At 51.8% G+C, this 17315-nt stretch overlaps 1 non-coding gene across 1 annotated transcript; it reads right to left on the bottom strand.

The window, feature by feature from the left end:
• Positions 1 to 15789: 15789 nt before the first annotated feature.
• LOC126541035 (U6atac minor spliceosomal RNA) lies at positions 15790 to 15912 on the bottom strand. Its single transcript, XR_007601615.1, has one exon. It is a non-coding gene; the product is annotated as a U6atac minor spliceosomal RNA (small nuclear RNA).
• Positions 15913 to 17315: the final 1403 nt, after the last annotated feature.

Below are 17315 nucleotides of genomic sequence, written 5' to 3'. Positions count from 1 at the left end.
TGGTGAGTGCAAAATCATAGTGAAATATTGACACGTGTACTTATATTTAACGGGCGACCACATTCGCCGGCTAACAAAAGTTATCGCACAGCGCTGGACGCGTCTGCATGTATCCGAAGTTTCTGGAAAGTTATCGATGCTTCTATCCGCTGTTTGTTGTCGCCGAACCTTGTGTTATCTGATTTCATCGCGTGACTCGAATGTTGTAGAACTTTGTGGAAGGCATGCGGGTCCCAGCGATTAGTCTGGAACATTCGATGGCTGCTGTATAAAAACCGACGCACTTGACCCGCTGAGCAGATTTTCGACGATCGCCGACTGTGTTCGCCGCTATCGTTGTGCTTTAAGTGTAGCCTGTTTTGTGGGCACAGGTTCGCCCAATAAAAGCCAGTTTTGTCTTTCACAGTACTGCTACTGTGTTCTTTGGCGTCACTACCACGTGACATCTGGTGGAGGTGCTTTTTGTCCATGTACCGGACGCCCCCGACAAGCTGTGATCCAAGCCCGGACTGCAAAAAGGACACCAACGTAGTCCCGGACCATCGAGCAAGCCGCCGTCTTCAACAGCTACCCCCGGAGCACGGACTTCTACTTGAGAAGACCAAGAAGATTGTGGCCAAAGCAACCCCAATGGCAGCCCCAGCGTCCCCCATCGTGCTGCAGCAGCCCAGGGAACCACCGACGTTCCGCGGTTCCACTTTTGAGGACCCGGAAAGCTGGCTGGAAACATATGAGAGGGTCGCTACGTTTAATAGCTGGAACAATGACGACAAACTGCGATATGTCTTCTTCGCATTGGAAGACGCTGCCAGGACGTGGTTCGAGAACCGCGAAGCCACCTTGACGACCTGGGACCTGTTCCGAAGCGGCTTCCTGCAGACATTCGCAAACGTCGTACGCCGAGAACGAGCCCAAGCGCTATTAGAATCCCGGGTGCAGCTACCTAATGAGACAACCGCGATCTTCACGGAGGAAATGAGCCGTCTATTCCGTCACGCTGACCCCGAAATGCCCGAAGAGAAGAAAGTCCGCCTACTCATGCGTGGTGTGAAAGAGGAACTTTTTGCCGGAATGGTACGAAGCCCACCGAAGACCGTCGACGAGTTTCTTCGCGAGGCCACCAGCATCGAGAAGACACTCGAGATGCGAAACCGGCAATTCGATCGCCGCACGAACTCTACAACCTACGCCGGGGTTCAATCACTGGCTACCGACGATCTACGAGAGACTATCAGAGCGGTCGTACGGGAGGAGCTGCAGAAGTTCTACCCAAGGTCGCAGTCCCAAGTGGACCCAATCACTGAAATCGTCAAAGAAGAGGTTCAGCGATCGCTTGGAGTGCCTGAGGTGCAACCACGATCACCGCAACCTCAGCCAGAAGCAATGACCTACGCCGCCGTCGCCCGCCGTCAAGGTCCCCCTCCACGACCGCGCCAGGGCCCTGTAACGCCGCAGTTCCGTCGACCACCGCCGCCGCCGCCAGCACGCCCACCCGTCGCGCAGCGCAGCTACCCGAGGAAGACAGACGTTTGGCGCGCTCCTGACCACCGCCCGCTCTTCTACCACTGCGGGGAAGCCGGCCATGTGTACCGCCGTTGCCCATACCGCGACCTGGGATTGCGAGGGTTCGCCGTCAACGCACCGCGCCCTCGGGAAGGTGAACGCCCTCGTGACATCGCCGACTACCTCACCGCTACTCAGTGGAGCCCTCGACGACCGTCCCGACCGCCGTCACCAGGCCGCTACCTGTCGCCGCAGCGCCGTCCATACACTGGCCCAGCCCGGGGCCGGTCAGCGAGCCCGTATCCGGAAAACTAAAAGCAGCAACCGATGGAGGTGCGGTTGCTGTTCGTCGAACTGACGAAGAACCTCCGCCGCCGACGAAGATGCCGAAGAAACTACCTCGACGACATAACGACACGCCGCCGTCCCGACGAAGTGTGAAAGCAAAAAAATACGACGACGAAAAACGACCTGCGGACGCCCCATATCAGCCACAGGTCAACGCGACACAGCCGTGATCTGACGCCACGACCTAACTGTAACGCAAGACAAAGAACCACCGACCTCGACGTGCTTCTCGACGGCCACGCAGTTACCGCCTTAGTCGACACAGGGGCCGATTACTCCGTCATGAGTGGACACATCGCCACCCAGTTGAAGAAGGTTAAGACTACATGGGAAGGCCCTGAAATTCGGACCGCTGGAGGACACCTGATTACGCCGACTGGAATCTGCACGGCAAGAATTACCGTTCATGACCGGACTTACCCTGCCACCTTCGTTATCCTCCAGCAATGTTCACGCGACGTCATTCTCGGCATGGACTTCCTAAACCAACACGGCGCAGTCATCGACCTGAAGTCGAAGTCGATAACCCTGTCTGAAGATCAAGCGATACCACCGGAGAGCTCTCGTCGTCACCATGCCTTAAGCGTGCTCAAAACTCAAGTCAGCATCCCGCCTCGCTCCAGCATTGTCATTTCCGTCGGCGCCAAAACAACTGCCGACGTAGAAGGCGTCATCGAGGGTGACCAACGTCTACTACTAGACCGTGAAATTTGCGTCGCAAGAGGCATCGCTCGACTGCATGGAGGGAAAACTGAAGTGTTGCTGACAAACTTCAGCCAGGAGTTCAAGCACATCAACAAGGGCACGACGATCGCATACATCGAGGAAATTCTGGAAACCAGCAATGCGTTTGTCCTCTCGGATTCTGCCGCATCTACCCCGATGACCGCAGTCCCCGAACCAGACTTCGACATTTTTCCAAGCCTCCCCACGCTTAAGCAACAACAGCTCAGAAGTCTACTTCGACGATACAAAGGGTGCTTCTCGACGTCATCAAGGATTCGACAAACACCAGTCGCAAAGCATCGCATTATAACCGAAGAGTGTGCTCGACCACTCCGCCAGAGCCCTTATCGAGTTTCTACGCGAGAACGTGAAGCTATACGGCACCAAGTCGACGAAATGCTGCGCGACGACATCATCCAGCCGTCAAAAAGCCCGTGGGCATCTCCTGTAGTCTTGGTAAAGAAAAAGGACGGAACCCTACGTTTTTGCGTTGATTATCGTCGTCTGAACAAGATCACGAAGAAGGACGTATACCCCCTCCCACGGATAGACGACGCATTGGATCGGCTCTGCAACGCTAAATACTTCTCGTCGATGGACCTCAAGTCTGGCTATTGGCAAATAGAAGTCGACGAAAGAGATCGCGAAAAGACCGCCTTTATCACCCCAGACGGCCTCTACGAGTTCAAGGTTATGCCATTCGGACTGTGCTCGGCGCCTGCAACGTTTCAGCGCGTCATGGACACGGTGTTAGCCGGACTGAAGTGGCAGACGTGCCTTGTTTACCTGGATGACGTCGTTGTCTTCGCCGGAAATTTCGACGATCACCTTAGGCGGCTTGCGACAGTGTTAGAAGCCATCAAGTCATCAGGGCTCACTCTGAAGCCGGAAAAGTGCCGCTTCGCTTACGATGAGCTTTTGTTCCTAGGCCACGTGATCAGCAAATCAGGAGTACGCCCCGACCCACAGAAGACAGCTGCCATCGCAAAGTTCCCGCAGCCCATCGACAAGAAGGCAGTGCGTAGATTCCTTGGCATGTGTGCCTACTACAGGCGCTTTGTCAAGGATTTTTCACGCATCGCGGAGCCGCTTACGCATCTAACCAAAGGTGATGTCGAGTTCAAGTGGGAAACGCCGCAGGCCGATGCATTTCAAGAACTCAAACGACGCATGCAGTCGCCGCCGGTACTTGCACACTTCGACGAGAACGGCGATACCGAAATCCACACTGACGCCAGTAGCCTAGGCCTCGGTGCCGTCCTAGTCCAGAGGAAAGACGGACTTGAACGGGTGATATCGTATGCTAGCCGGTCGCTGTCAAAAGCAGAAGGCAATTATTCTACGACTGAAAAGGAATGCCTCGCCATCATTTGGGCTACAGGAAAGTTCCGCCCTTACCTATATGGGAGACCATTCAAAGTGGTCAGCGACCATCACGCGTTGTGTTGGCTAGCTAACTTAAAGGACCCTTCAGGACGGCTGGCGCGGTGGAGCCTCAGACTGCAGGAATATGACGTCACCGTAATATACAAGTCCGGAAGAAAACACTCTGACGCCGACTGCCTGTCACGCGCCCCCATCGATCCCCCGCCGCAAGACGACGAGGACGACGACGCCTTCCTTGGAATAATAAGCGCGGAAGACTTCGCCGAACAGCAACGAGCAGACCCGGAGCTAAAAGGCCTCATCGAGTATTTGGAAGGGAACACCGACGTTGCCCCTAAGGCATTTAGGCGTGGGTTGTCTTCGTTCACACTACAAAACAACCTGCTCGTGAAGAAGAACTTCTAACCAGTCCGCGCCAGTTACCTTCTTGTTGTACCGTCAGCGCTGCGTCCAGAAGTACTGCACGCCCTACACGACGATCCAACCGCTGGGCACCTCGGATTCTCCCGGACGCTGTCGAGGATACAGGAAAGGTATTACTGGCCGCGTCTGACCGCCGACGTTGCCCGTTACGTCAAGACATGTCGAGACTGTCAGCGACGCAAGACACCACCAACAAGGCCAGCAGGATTACTACAGCCAATCGAACCTCCTCGCCGACCATTCCAGCAGATTGGGATGGATTTGTTGGGGCCGTTTCCGACGTCAACATCCGGGAATAAGTGGATCGTCGTCGCGACGGACTATCTCACCCGCTTCGCTGAAACTAAAGCTCTACCAAAAGGCAGCGCAGCCGAAGTGGCGAAATTTTTTGTCGAGACCATCCTGCTGCGACATGGTGCCCCAGAAGTCCTCATCACTGATAGAGGAACGGCTTTTACAGCAGAGCTCACACAAGCCATTCTGCAATACAGCCAGACAAGCCACAAGAGGACAACTGCCTACCATCCGCAAACGAATGGTCTCACGGAGCGCCTGAACAAGACCCTCGCCGACATGCTAGCAATGTACGTCGACGTCGAGCACAAGACGTGGGACGCGGTCCTGCCGTATGTAACCTTCGCTTACAACACGGCGGTGCAAGAAACGACACAGCTCACGCCGTTTAGGCTGGTTTACGGCAGGAACCCGACGACGACGCTCGACGCCATGCTGCCGCACGTCACTGACGAGGAGAATCTTGACGTCGCTACCTATCTCCAGCGCGCCTAAGAAGCCCGACAGCTCGCCCGCCTACGGATCAAGAACCAGCAGAAGACCGACAGCCGACACTACAACCTCCGACGATGCTTCGTCGAGTATCAGCCCGGCTACCGTGTTTGGGTGTGGACCCCGATACGCCGACGAGGACTCAGTGAAAAACTACTGCGACGATATTTCGGACCCTACAAGGTCATCCGACGTATTGGCGCGCTGGACTATGAGGTCGTGCCAGACGGCATTTCGCATTCACAGCGACGCCGCGCACGATCTGAAGTGGTCCACGTGGTGCGTCTTAAACCCTTTTACGGACGCTGACGAACTTCCTTATTTTGTTGTTTTCTTTGCTAGGAGTGCTTTTCTTTTATTACTTTCATTTGTTTGCGGCATCGGGTCGATGCTTTTTAAGAGGGGGGTATTGACACGTGTACTTATATTTAACGGGCGACCACATTCGCCGGCTAACAAAAGTTATCGCACAGCGCTGGACGCGTCTGCATGTATCCGAAGTTTCTGGAAAGTTATCGATGCTTCTATCCGCTGTTTGTTGTCGCCAAACCTTGTGTCATCTGATTTCATCGCGTGACTCGAATGTTGTAGAACTTTGTGGAAGGCATGCGGGTCCCAGCGATTAGTCTGGAACATTCGATGGCTGCTGTATAAAAACCGACGCACTTGACCCGCTGAGCAGATTTTCGACGATCGCCGACTGTGTTCGCCGCTATCGTGGTGCTTTAAGTGTAGCCTGTTTTGTGGGCACAGGTTCGCCCAATAAAAGCTAGTTTTGTCTTTCACAGTACTGCTACTGTGTTCTTTGGCGTCACTACCACGTGACAATATTTTGCGCGCACAATCGACAAAGACACAGTGAAGGGGGGCACACGAATGCTGTGTTCTTGTCGACTGTACGAGCAAAATACTTCACTATGCATTCGTAGCAACTCGCCCAAGTATCAGTTCTGCTACAAAATCATTTTTTGAAGACACGCAGCGAAATATTCATAACCCTGTGTTCAAGGAGCAATAGCCCTAACACTTTCTCTCTCGCGCCCGTTCTTACTCGCGCCTGCGGACAACCGTCGGGCGTTCCCTCAAATGAACGTCTCCTTTCTGACGTTGCTATGCGGATGCGTGTCGTCAGGCAAACGGACGATAGAATAGCCGAAGAATCTCAAAAATTGGATGCGCTATGTCCTGGTAACTAGCGTTTCAGGCGAGTGTAGAGGAAGGAATTTCAACAGTTGCTGGCGTTCAAGGAGAGCGAGTAGCGGGCGCTGCAAGCGCTTGCTTTCGTGGGACGTGTGTCCCTGCAGCTCCTGCGTTTGAAGTGTTCTGTCCCTTTGGAATTGAGAAATTCTGCCAACTTTGGGCGCACCTTGTAGCCAGTCCACATGTGGCACCGAACCGAGCCATCGATGGCCCCCGGGATACTCCCGGGGGCAAGACAGCGTCGCCTAAAGTGAGTCAGAATGCTTTAGGCTTCGCCGCCTCATCGAGTGAACAGCGATCCCGCCAAGGCGCAATAACGCCACGCAAGAAAGAGCAGTTGCGGCAGCACTTGGCTGAGGAGATTATGGCGACTATTCCTGCTGCTGAGTCTGTAACCGCCACCAATGAAGAGAGAATGGAAGACGAGGTAGATGACCCGCGAACAGCGGCGTCTCCGTGCAACGCTGCATCAGCGGGCGCGTCTCCCGTGCTTGGCTCGCCAGTTGCTCCTGTTCAAGAGCGTCCGTGTCTGCTCAATCCAGGCGCCCTCCCGGTACGCCTATCTAACAGCCCCCCTGTACCGTATAAAGTTGCCATCCATCCAAAGCAAGGCTACAACATAGGAGAGATCCCTATGACGACCCTTCAGAAGACGCTCGCTTCCTGCGTCACCGCGACGGGCTTCTCGGGCTACACATATCACCGGGCCTCCAACACTGTCCGTGTGGGTGCTGTCCTTAGAGAAAGTGTGTGCCCTGTACATATTGGCAGCAATCACTCTTCCCAATGGACGCGTCTTGTCCGTTCAAGCATACCTGCTCTCTGGCCCGGACATCTCTCGGTACGGGATAACAGGTGTCGATCCCAACGTATCGCCGGAAAGCCTGCGTGATACTTGAGACACCCATCACGTGCTGCTATACCGCTACCTAGGACGTGGTCACACATGCCTGGTAACAATTTCAGGACCCGCTACCCCACCCAAACGCTTTATCTAAAATGGGTGAGTTCTTCGACCTCGTTTATACCGCCCAAGCGTTGTAGACTGTTACCAGTGCCTACAATAAGGACACATGCGTGCATCGTGCCCTAACCCGGTTCCGGTGCCGACAACTGAGCCAAACACCTCCCAAGACTTCCGCTGTGGTCTATGCAAATCCAATGGCCATTCAATAACAGATCGAGCTTGGCAAACCAAGCGTAAGGCTCAGAAAAGTAAACGCGGCGTTCGTACTTTTCGTCCTACTCCACATACCCAGGACCTCTTGGTGTCCCAACCACATCGCTTCGCTAACAGAAGATGAAGCCATCGAGAAAGATGACCCTTCATCATCTAAGGGGGTATCTACTCCTCAGGCAACCTACAGCGATGTCACTAGGCGGACTTGTCCCAGATATCGTGCGTCTACAACAACGGCCCAAGGGGAACTTTAAAAGGAATTGGGTGACGTCGATCGCAGCATCGGAATTATCCAAACTCAACTCTCGCCGCAACCGCCTTGTCACTGCGAACACTTCGCCGACAACAAATAGGTCATCGGTGGCGCAAACGCCTCACAAATGTCCTCCACCAGTGCCGGCGTCAGGTAGTGCGTCTATGCATGAACCTGCGCCTAAATTACGCAACTCCGACCCCGCATCGCTTTTGCGTTATGTCGCGCAACAGTTACAGGCCACAACTGCCACTCTTGCGGAGCACTTATGATGGCTGCCACAATGGCCTCTAACCCGCCTTCATGTGTAATTCAATGGAACTGTCGGGGTCTCGCTAACAAGGTTGGTGAGCTCCGAAAACGCATTCGCTTGGGCCTACTTCGAGCTTGGGCGTTACTCCTACAGGAGCAGAACTCTCTTCTTCGAATCTCAGTGTTTACTAGCTACGCAACACCTTCCATCCCAGATCGCCGTGTGTGCCTGTAAGGTGATAAACCAGGCAAATCAGCTATATATGTTCATACCTCTCTCGTTCAGACGGCTATACCTATGGTGACATGGTGCCCTGTGTAGCAAGAAGTCGTGGCTGCAAACATGCAACTCTCTCAGTGTGCGATTGTGGTTGTGTCGTGCTATGTGCGTCCCCACTCGGGACAGGTTTTCGTCTAGGGTGGATCATCTGGATTTGTCGGCATCATGCTGGCTGTCCTATTGTCATCGCCGGTGAATTCAATGCTCCTCACCGTGAGTGAGGGCACTCTGTGTCCAGTGAACGTGGGCATCTCATCCTTGATACTCTCACCCAGAACAACTTTAATCTTATTACTGACGTATCCATGCCTACACGACGCTGCACCCACCCACGAATGCCACCATATTCACCGGACCTGGCCTGGTGCTTGGGCCATTGGACAGTTACCTGGCATCGGGAACCGGACTGCTGGGGGAGTGATTACCGTCCCATTCGGCTCGACCCAGCCCTTCAGTATACCGAACGCCTCCGTCGCCAATGTAGATGATCGAATGGGACACGTTTCGTTCTTCGTTAGCAAGGGACGCTCTCGACCTTCTATGCCACCCCATCCCTATGTGACAAGCGGCGGTCAAAACAGCCACTTTAATGTCATGGGTCGAGGAATCTCTCCCATCACCAGATCTTCGACTCCTACGGCTTTGGCCACAACAACGCCAGGTAGAGGTTCATGCCGGGCCACACCCAGATTGCGTGGAGGCTCAACTCCACCACCGTCAGCTGACAGCTGCAGCTAGACGCCAAGAAAGCCGCCTCTCACGTCAACGCTCGCTGGCGTGGTGTTCTTCGCTAGGTCCAACCGCCAGCGCCGCCTCAATATGGAGAACGCTTCTGCCGAATGCAAGAGCACTCCCATCAGCTCATGTTATCTCTGGGATGCAGTCTCCATTAACGGTGGCTGAATTTCTCGCTGCAATAGACCAAGCTAAACTGAAAACTGCTCCGGGTCCTGATGGCGGGACATATGAGGCCTTTAAAGACCTAGAAAGAGCCGCCTTGGAAGCTCTTCTCAGCTCATTAAACGCTCCCTGGCTGTCAGAAAAAGCACCGGAGCACTGGCTGCAAGCAGCTATAATCGCCATCCCAACGCCCGGCAAACCTCATGACAGCATATCAAATATTCGACCAATTTCTCATATGTGTACATTATGGAAATGGTTGGAACGCATGGTGGCTAACCGTCTCCAGTGGTGGCTAGACGTACATCACTGGTATCATCCGTCGCAAGTTGGCGTTCCACCCCACCTTGGTTCAGAGGGCACTTATCCTCTGTGGTTTTGATTGGTGGCCGATCGACCCGAGTGAGGTCCATACTCGGCATGGATGTGCACAAGGCATACGACCACGTCAGCCCCGTTGCCTTCGTTGAAGTGGTACGCTGGATACACTTACCCGCCCACATATGCAAGTTTATTCACACTTTTCTTGCATCTTCTGAATTCGCCATGCGCATCAACAAAGACGATGTGGGATCATTTTGGCCACATCGCGGTGTACCGTAAGGGTCAGTGCCGGCCCCCATACTTTTCAACATTAGCAACATACCCTTGGCATGGCCATTGGGCGATATTACTGACCTGCACGCACTCATTTATGCGAATGACATCACAGTCTAGATCATCCACCCGTCTCTCCAAATTCAAGGCACATGGCTACAGCTCGCTATTACAATTACAGATCAATGGTGTTCTTTTGTAGGACTCACGTTGTCGCCTCAAAAGACGGCTCTAGTTTTGGTCGCGAATGCGCGCGGTCGCCCTGCTTTTAACACCACCCCTATCGTCCTTTCTTCTGCACGGAAGCAGAATTCCAGTCGTCAGCTCACTCCGACTCCTCAGCCTGGACCTGTACGATTCCAGATCCGCGGACCGCTGGATTCGCACAGCACGTCAGAAGGCATCCCAAACGCTGCAACTCATCCTCAATACTTCTCAAAATTCAGGTGGTGCCACAACCACCGTCGCCCGCGTCCTCATACGTACTGTGTTACAGCCAAGATTGATATACCAAGCCCAGTTTTCCCACATGACACGCGCAGAGTGAGACCGCTTGTAATCTATCAATCGAGCAGCAATGTGTGTTATTTCGGGCCTCCCACAAATTACGCCTATTCACGCGCCCCAAGCCGAAGCGCAATTAAATATGCTAGACGAACTGGCTCACCAGCTTCGCGAAGCTCGTTCCGCAAAGTGCCATAATATCCCTGAAGCCGCAGCTCTCGAGAAGTATATGGCAGACGGTTCGGTGATGCCCCGCGATTCCTGCCCGCCACGACCACTGCCTCGCATACACACACGATCCGTTGGTCACCTTAGTGAGTCCAGTGTAATAGCAAATAGGTCATCAACTACGAGTGCGAGCTCTTCCCGCAGACATGTAGCATTAGTCGACACTAGTGTGAGTGATGATCACGTCACTACGGCTATCGCTTGTCTGTAAATATTGGCAGAAATAGCAACCTGCTCGTGTGGCAAGCATGCTCCCCTGCTTGGCCGTCGACACAGGCGGAGCTGTTGGCAATCCTAGACGCAATATCCATCCTCTGTCCGCTCCTTTTGCCGTCTAGTAGGCGCATTGACATCTTCACTGATTCCTCAGCTGTCATCCGTTGTCTGCGGCGTGTTCTGAATTCCGACGTTTTGGCGCAGGAGATTCAGGACAAAGTTGAGCAATTACCCGTTACAGTACGTGTACAATAGATACGTCGCAATACACATCCCACACAAGCCTTAGTGAATGCAGCAAGTCATAGCAAAACTTCTCGTCCACTTCAATAGGTCCCTACCTCTCCGGAGACAAGGCTCCTCGCCGAAAAACACCTTCCGCGCGCCACGCGAGCACTTCTCCCACCGTGTGGCACCGACCTCCCTGGCGGCCTAGAGCACTGGGAAGAGGTCTTGCGACGAAGCTTACACCTCCGTGTCGCCCTTAACCCCTGCGGTAACCTGGTCGTAGTCTGCACAGTACCGTGCCTCCATCAGCGATTCCTGCCCCTTCTGCCCGCTGCTGTCTGCGAGGTGGATGGACACTGCGCGCCTCCTCTGGACTTGCCCCTCTATAGACGCCCTCCGCCAGAAACACTTGCTTCGATGTAAACCACCCCCAAGTCGGCCGCCAGATGTAGACAGCTGGATCTTGGGGCCCCACCATAGAGAAAGAAAAAGGACACTCCGAGAAATCTGGCCTCAGGAACTACGTCACGACTACGTAACGAACTAATGCTCTCACCAAACGCCAGAGGACGCAAGCGCAAAAAAAGAAAATGTTGTAATGAATTCTGCTCAATCGTTTTACAAAATAATAACTATACGCCCAAATTTGGCGTGTTTCTTATGCATAAAAACAGAATTTGTCCAAGACACCTACCGTGCTTTTTGTTCTTCATCCGTACTGCCATCAACACCAATCACCATCCGTCCATAGAGAAAGGAAAAGACTAAGAGCGGACACTCCGATTGATTGATTGATTGATTGATTGATTGATTGATTGAAAACTTTATTGTTCCACCGAGCTGGGGTGCCCGCCTCTTAACCTACACGTAGGTAGGGGGGGAGGACGAAACAGTCCCCGCGCGTTGAGTACGGCGAGTCTTCACGGCCTCAACGGCCAGGCGGATTGCTCGACGCTGGTCGTCTTCAGCCTCGCTCTGGAGCAAGGCCTCCCAGGCTTCTCTACTGTCAATGTTTTCTTTGGCCCCTGGGGAGCCAGCACACTCCCATATTATATGGTCTAGCGTACCTTTTTGCTTACAAATTTTGCAGAGGGCATCGTTATAGTCCCTCGTCTGTGTTAAGTAGATCCAATGTGGAGATGTATAATAGTTTCCCTGGAGGCGTCGCCAAATGCGAGCGTCCTCCAGGGAGAGAGACCGATGCGGAGGCGGAAAGATTCTTCTTTCAGCTTTGTAGTGATCGACAATTTCCCTGCACGTGATCAGGCTATCTTTTATCCCTGGAACTGTCTGCTCTAGAGAAATCTGGCCTCAGGAACTACGTCACGGCTACGTAACAAACTAGTGCTCTCACCAAACGCCAGAGGACGCAAGCGCAAAAAAGGAACATGTAATGAATTATGCTCAATCGTTTTACAAAATAATAATTATACGCCCAAATTTGGCATGTTTCTTATGCATAAAAACAGAAATTATCCAAGACACCTACCGTGCTTTTTGTCCTTCATCCGTACTGCCATCAACACCAATCACCATTCGTCCATCGAGAAAAAATCAACGATTCGTGTACCAGCAGCGTGCCAGCGGGAAGGTTTCGTGAACGTCGGCTGCGGCGGTGTTTTCATTTGTGAGACAGGTGTGTCACGTTTTCAAGCGAAGCCTAGAGTAACTGACTTGTGAGGGCGATGAGGTTCGCTAAAGAAACCAGTTTGCGGCTCTATATGAGGCGACTAGACGCGAACAATATGAAAAGCATGCCCCCCTCAGGAAACGCGTATAGCGAGAGGGCTGTACCATGTACTTTCTTGCTACCCCCGCCGAGAAGGGACTATTCTTTGTTGGTTGCGTTCCGTGAAAATCACAACGCGAAGCTGCCATTAACTTACACCGGTTCACGGCTGTGCACTGCACTGAGACTCAGCTTGTCAAACGCCATCGAGACGCTGCGTCTCGGTTTGCGAGGGTAAACCATTCTTGTCCAGCGCTGTTTGCGATAACCACGGTATCGGCGTTCCATTGAAATAGTTTTTGTTGGCGGACTAAAAACGATCTGCTGGACAACGCTTAAGGTCAATATCATGAATTGCACATATCAGGAAAATTCCGGTTTCGAGAAAATTGAATTCCTAACCCGCGTTTAAATGATCGCGTGACGGATGACAGTCTTTTCGTTGGCCCGTTCTAGAGGCTGACGAACGCTCGAAAGAACATAAAAGACGCCACGCCGATTCAGACCGAAAACGGCGTTCCGGGGACGGGCGCACCTCAATAAAGAAAAGCAGGACGTTAGGCACGCTGTAGCCAAGCTTTGCTTGCTCGTTTCCCTTATAGAGTAAGGGCTCCTGAATATATTAATGATGTTGCTTGCAAACAATGGCATGTGACATAAACAGCGAGCGCAGCTTATTGCGTTTGTACTGCAGCGAGGTGTGTATCTACGGCGCACGGACGGACGCTGGTGTATACGTCCGTGCGGATTGTTTATACAGAAAAGTAACGATGGGGAAAAGTCACCAATGACTACTGCATGTACTTATTGCGGCGGCCGTGTTGGGAAGTACTGCGCATTCTAGTAATTTTCGGTTCCTTGTCATTTTTTCGTGGCGGAAGACATTGCACAACGTATTATCGCGTAGGCGTGGCGTGGAGCGCATTTGGACGTTTCGAATGTATCTTTATCATGCTTATGTGAACTGCTATTTTGCCTACCAATATACTCCTTATTTATAGTGAGTACGTACAGGGGTGTCCAAAAGTTCACAGGCCGCGATGCCATGGGATTGCATAGGATGGCGGCCTGGGAACTTTTGAACACCACTTAACGGGGTCTTAACATTTATCCTTGTAAGTCCGAGTCATATGGGTCAGAGGTCAGAATGTGTCAGTGGTATTATATTGTGCATCGGTTCGCTATTCATTCAAAGCGGTTTCCTGGTACAGTTACGACGTGTACATATGTTTTTGGTAATTAACGAAGCGTACACTTATTGACATTTTCAGACCGTGCTGATGCCATGCCGTCTGGCGGTACAAGCTACGGCAGCTACTGCTGTGTGTCGTGGTGCTTTGACAACGGCAGAACCCACAAGAAGCCTATCTTGCCTTGGAATAAAAACATTGCGGAAACTCTGTCTCTTTGATACGTATGAGCGTTTGTACCAAAACACCGAAGAGAAGCGCGATGGATCAAGCCGTAGTGAATTATGATTACCTCTATCTCCATCTGTTATAACTTAACCGAAATAAAAATTGCGTCACGACCTCAATTCACACCAAGTATTGAACTAGACAAAATAGTGAATCGCTAAATCAAAACGACAAATAAAAGCGTTGCCATTTGGGTGACGAAAAGTGGTCTGAAATGACAATTAATAAATAGAATTTATTGATAGGAACAACAGAGAGGTCGACCTGAGCTAGTGCGCTCTAGTCTGCTACTCTGCACTCGGGAAGAGGGAAGGGGGTGAAAGGACTGGGATGGGTGATGATGGTAAGAGAAGTGGTGAGTGCTTATGTACATGAGACAGTTGTCTCGCTAGAGTCGCTCGTCGAGCTTGGTGTCCTGCAGAAACTTCAACAATACTTTTGTTGCACGCATCGAAATTGCAGAGTCAGGCCATGGGCCGAGGAGAGCTTCCTCCGACAGTAGTTGTCTGCCAACGCTGGCTAGGAAACTGTCTAACGTCCTTCGCTCCAGCATATATGCTGGGCAGTCGCACAGTTCGTGTTGCAGTGTTTCGGGCATCTGGCAGTGTTCACAATAAGGGCTGTTCGATTGGCCGATGAGTTGTCCGTAGCGACGGGTGAAAGCAACGCCGAGCCGAATCCTGTGTAGCAATGATGTTTTGCTCCGTGTAATCTTCGGGGGCAAACAGAATTTACCGTCTGGGTCAATCATATGTAGACGTCTGCGAATGTTGTCATAGTGGGCTCTGTAAGCCTTTGTAAGGTCCTGCATGATTGCCTTGATCATGGAGTTGGTGTCAGGTCGCGAGTAGGCAATCCGTACTTCATCAGAGCAAGAGGAGGCCGATCTTGCCTCACTGTCAGCGAGTTCATTGCCAAAAACACCACACTGGCTAGGTACCCATTGAAAGGTGATCACGTGGCCACTTAACTCGGCACTGTGATGAAGTTCGACGATTTCCAGCACGAGCAGATAGTATGGTCCTTTCTTTAAAAAGTATTTTAGCGCCTGTAGCGCTCATTTGGCATCGCACAATATCGTCCATTTATGGGGTGTCTGCGTTCTCATAAAACGGACAGCCTCCCGTATTCCCGCAAGTTCCGCAGCCGTAGATGTCGATTTGTGGTCTAATCGAAATCGTCGAGTAATTCCAAGTTGTGGGATGACAAATGCGGTTGTTGTGGCAGATGGCGTGACCGAACCAGCGGTATATACTTGTACAGTCCCCCTATATAATGTAAAAATATGGGACAGGGCGAGCTGCTTCAAGCCAATGGAGGAAACGTGAGATTTCTTCATAATTCCGGGCAACTGAAGCCTCACTAGTGGTCTTGGCAATGTCCATGGAGGTGTCGCGGGGATGTCGGTGGCTTGGAATCTTGCAGGTATAATGCTTGCGTGACATGCAATAGCTTTAGAAAAAACACAGTCAAGGCTGGTGCTTTGAGTGTTGACAGTGGATGGTGTGAGTGTACGGTTAGCAGGCGAAGATAGGTTCGCACAGGTTCACAAGACCTGTATATGTCAATTGGACAGGCCCGTGCTTCCGCTATTGTCCCCTAGTTGACGTGCACCGTGGCAAGACAAGACATATAAAAATGTGGTCAAATGCCGCGAAGTAGGCGGCTGTGCCTTAATCGTATGTGTGTTGAGGCCCAGAGGCCATTCCGTCCTTTTCAAGGGGAGTGCTAACCGTCTGTCCTTTTATACAACACTGAAATGACAAGATTCTACTACAGCCCAACGTCGGTTACGAGGGGCAATCCAAATTTTGCGCCAGCGAAACCGAAACGGGAAGTGCAGGCCAGTTGCTCTCATCAACCGCCAGGCACGCTAGGGTCGATTGGGCCGCTGGGGTGTATGGGAGTGTCCACTCTTAACTTTTTTTTTCTTTCTCTATGGCCCCACCACCGGACCCTGCTGGACTTCCTCCGAGAATCCGGCGTGTATCTACACGTGTAAAGAATTCTTTATGCCAGAAGGCACGCTGTCGCAATAAAAAAAAAAAGGAGAGCGAGTACGTAGCCATCACGAGAATTCACGGTGAAGCGAGAGCCATGGGTGCCGCCACGTTTGACAACGCTATTTCTTAGCGTCCGTGCATTGTGAGCGTTTGCGTCTCCTGCAGCCTACCAAAAATTGCATTCGGCCGCAAAATGCAAACTCTCCTTTTGCGTGCTGCTCATGCGCACTAGGGCGCATGCAATGAATTGCGTCCGCCAAACACTAGCTCGTGCTATACTAAAACTATTTATTAACGAACACCGGGGTGGAGCATTTCTATTGTGCCTATTGTTACCTACGATCGCAAAGAGTGGCTTCCTTCGAAGAAGTTAATGGCATTGTGGCGAGGGCCTTGAAGTAACAAAATAAATTATAATATATGAAGAATCACATTCCTCAGGACAGCGCTATAACCCATCTCAAGGATTACATTGAATCTCAAGGATCTCAATATCTCAAAATCTCAAGGATTACATTTAAGTTTTACCAGTATGTGACTTATATTAACTAAAAATGTATATTACGTAATGCTGCTCAAGGTAGGAAAGAAATGAAGTTGCGTTTTTGAACGTTTTAGTGATGCGCTGGGGTTGTGGTGAATGGGATTCCTCGCTAGGTTTTCTAAGCGTAATAAAGATGGAATTAAATTCTTTGCCAACATTTTAGGGCACGCGAATCTAATAGGCTGTAGATAGGCCTGCTGCAACACGGAAATTTCTTCCTTCCATCAGAATAAAATTGCCGCTCGCTGCGTCAACTGCTAGCGTTCGTGCATCTTTCGCGATGTTTTGTCAAAGCTTCCGGTGCGTCTCACGCAAATACTGGGCAGAATACCTCCTGCGGCGCCTAAAAACGAAGATTGCTTTTGCCAGCTGCTCGGCCAACGCAGCTGTTTGTTGCTGATCGTTGAACCCTCCGGAGAATGTCAGTGTCGTTGTGCGAGAACGCACGTTGTCCTCAGCATGCGTTGATGCTTCACTCGTAAAAAAAAAAAAAATGAGGACCCCGAGGAAACGAGGCTCCCTGCGCTGTCGCAGCATAATTTTATCTCGCCACTGCCGATACCACTACTGTAGGAAAGCGAGCTTTAGCGCTGCAGCGATGCCCGTTTCAT

Source organism: Dermacentor andersoni, chromosome 2, assembly GCF_023375885.2.
Source record: "Dermacentor andersoni chromosome 2, qqDerAnde1_hic_scaffold, whole genome shotgun sequence".
Taxonomy (NCBI): domain Eukaryota; kingdom Metazoa; phylum Arthropoda; class Arachnida; order Ixodida; family Ixodidae; genus Dermacentor; species Dermacentor andersoni.
This window is presented reverse-complemented; position numbering and strand designations above follow the sequence as displayed.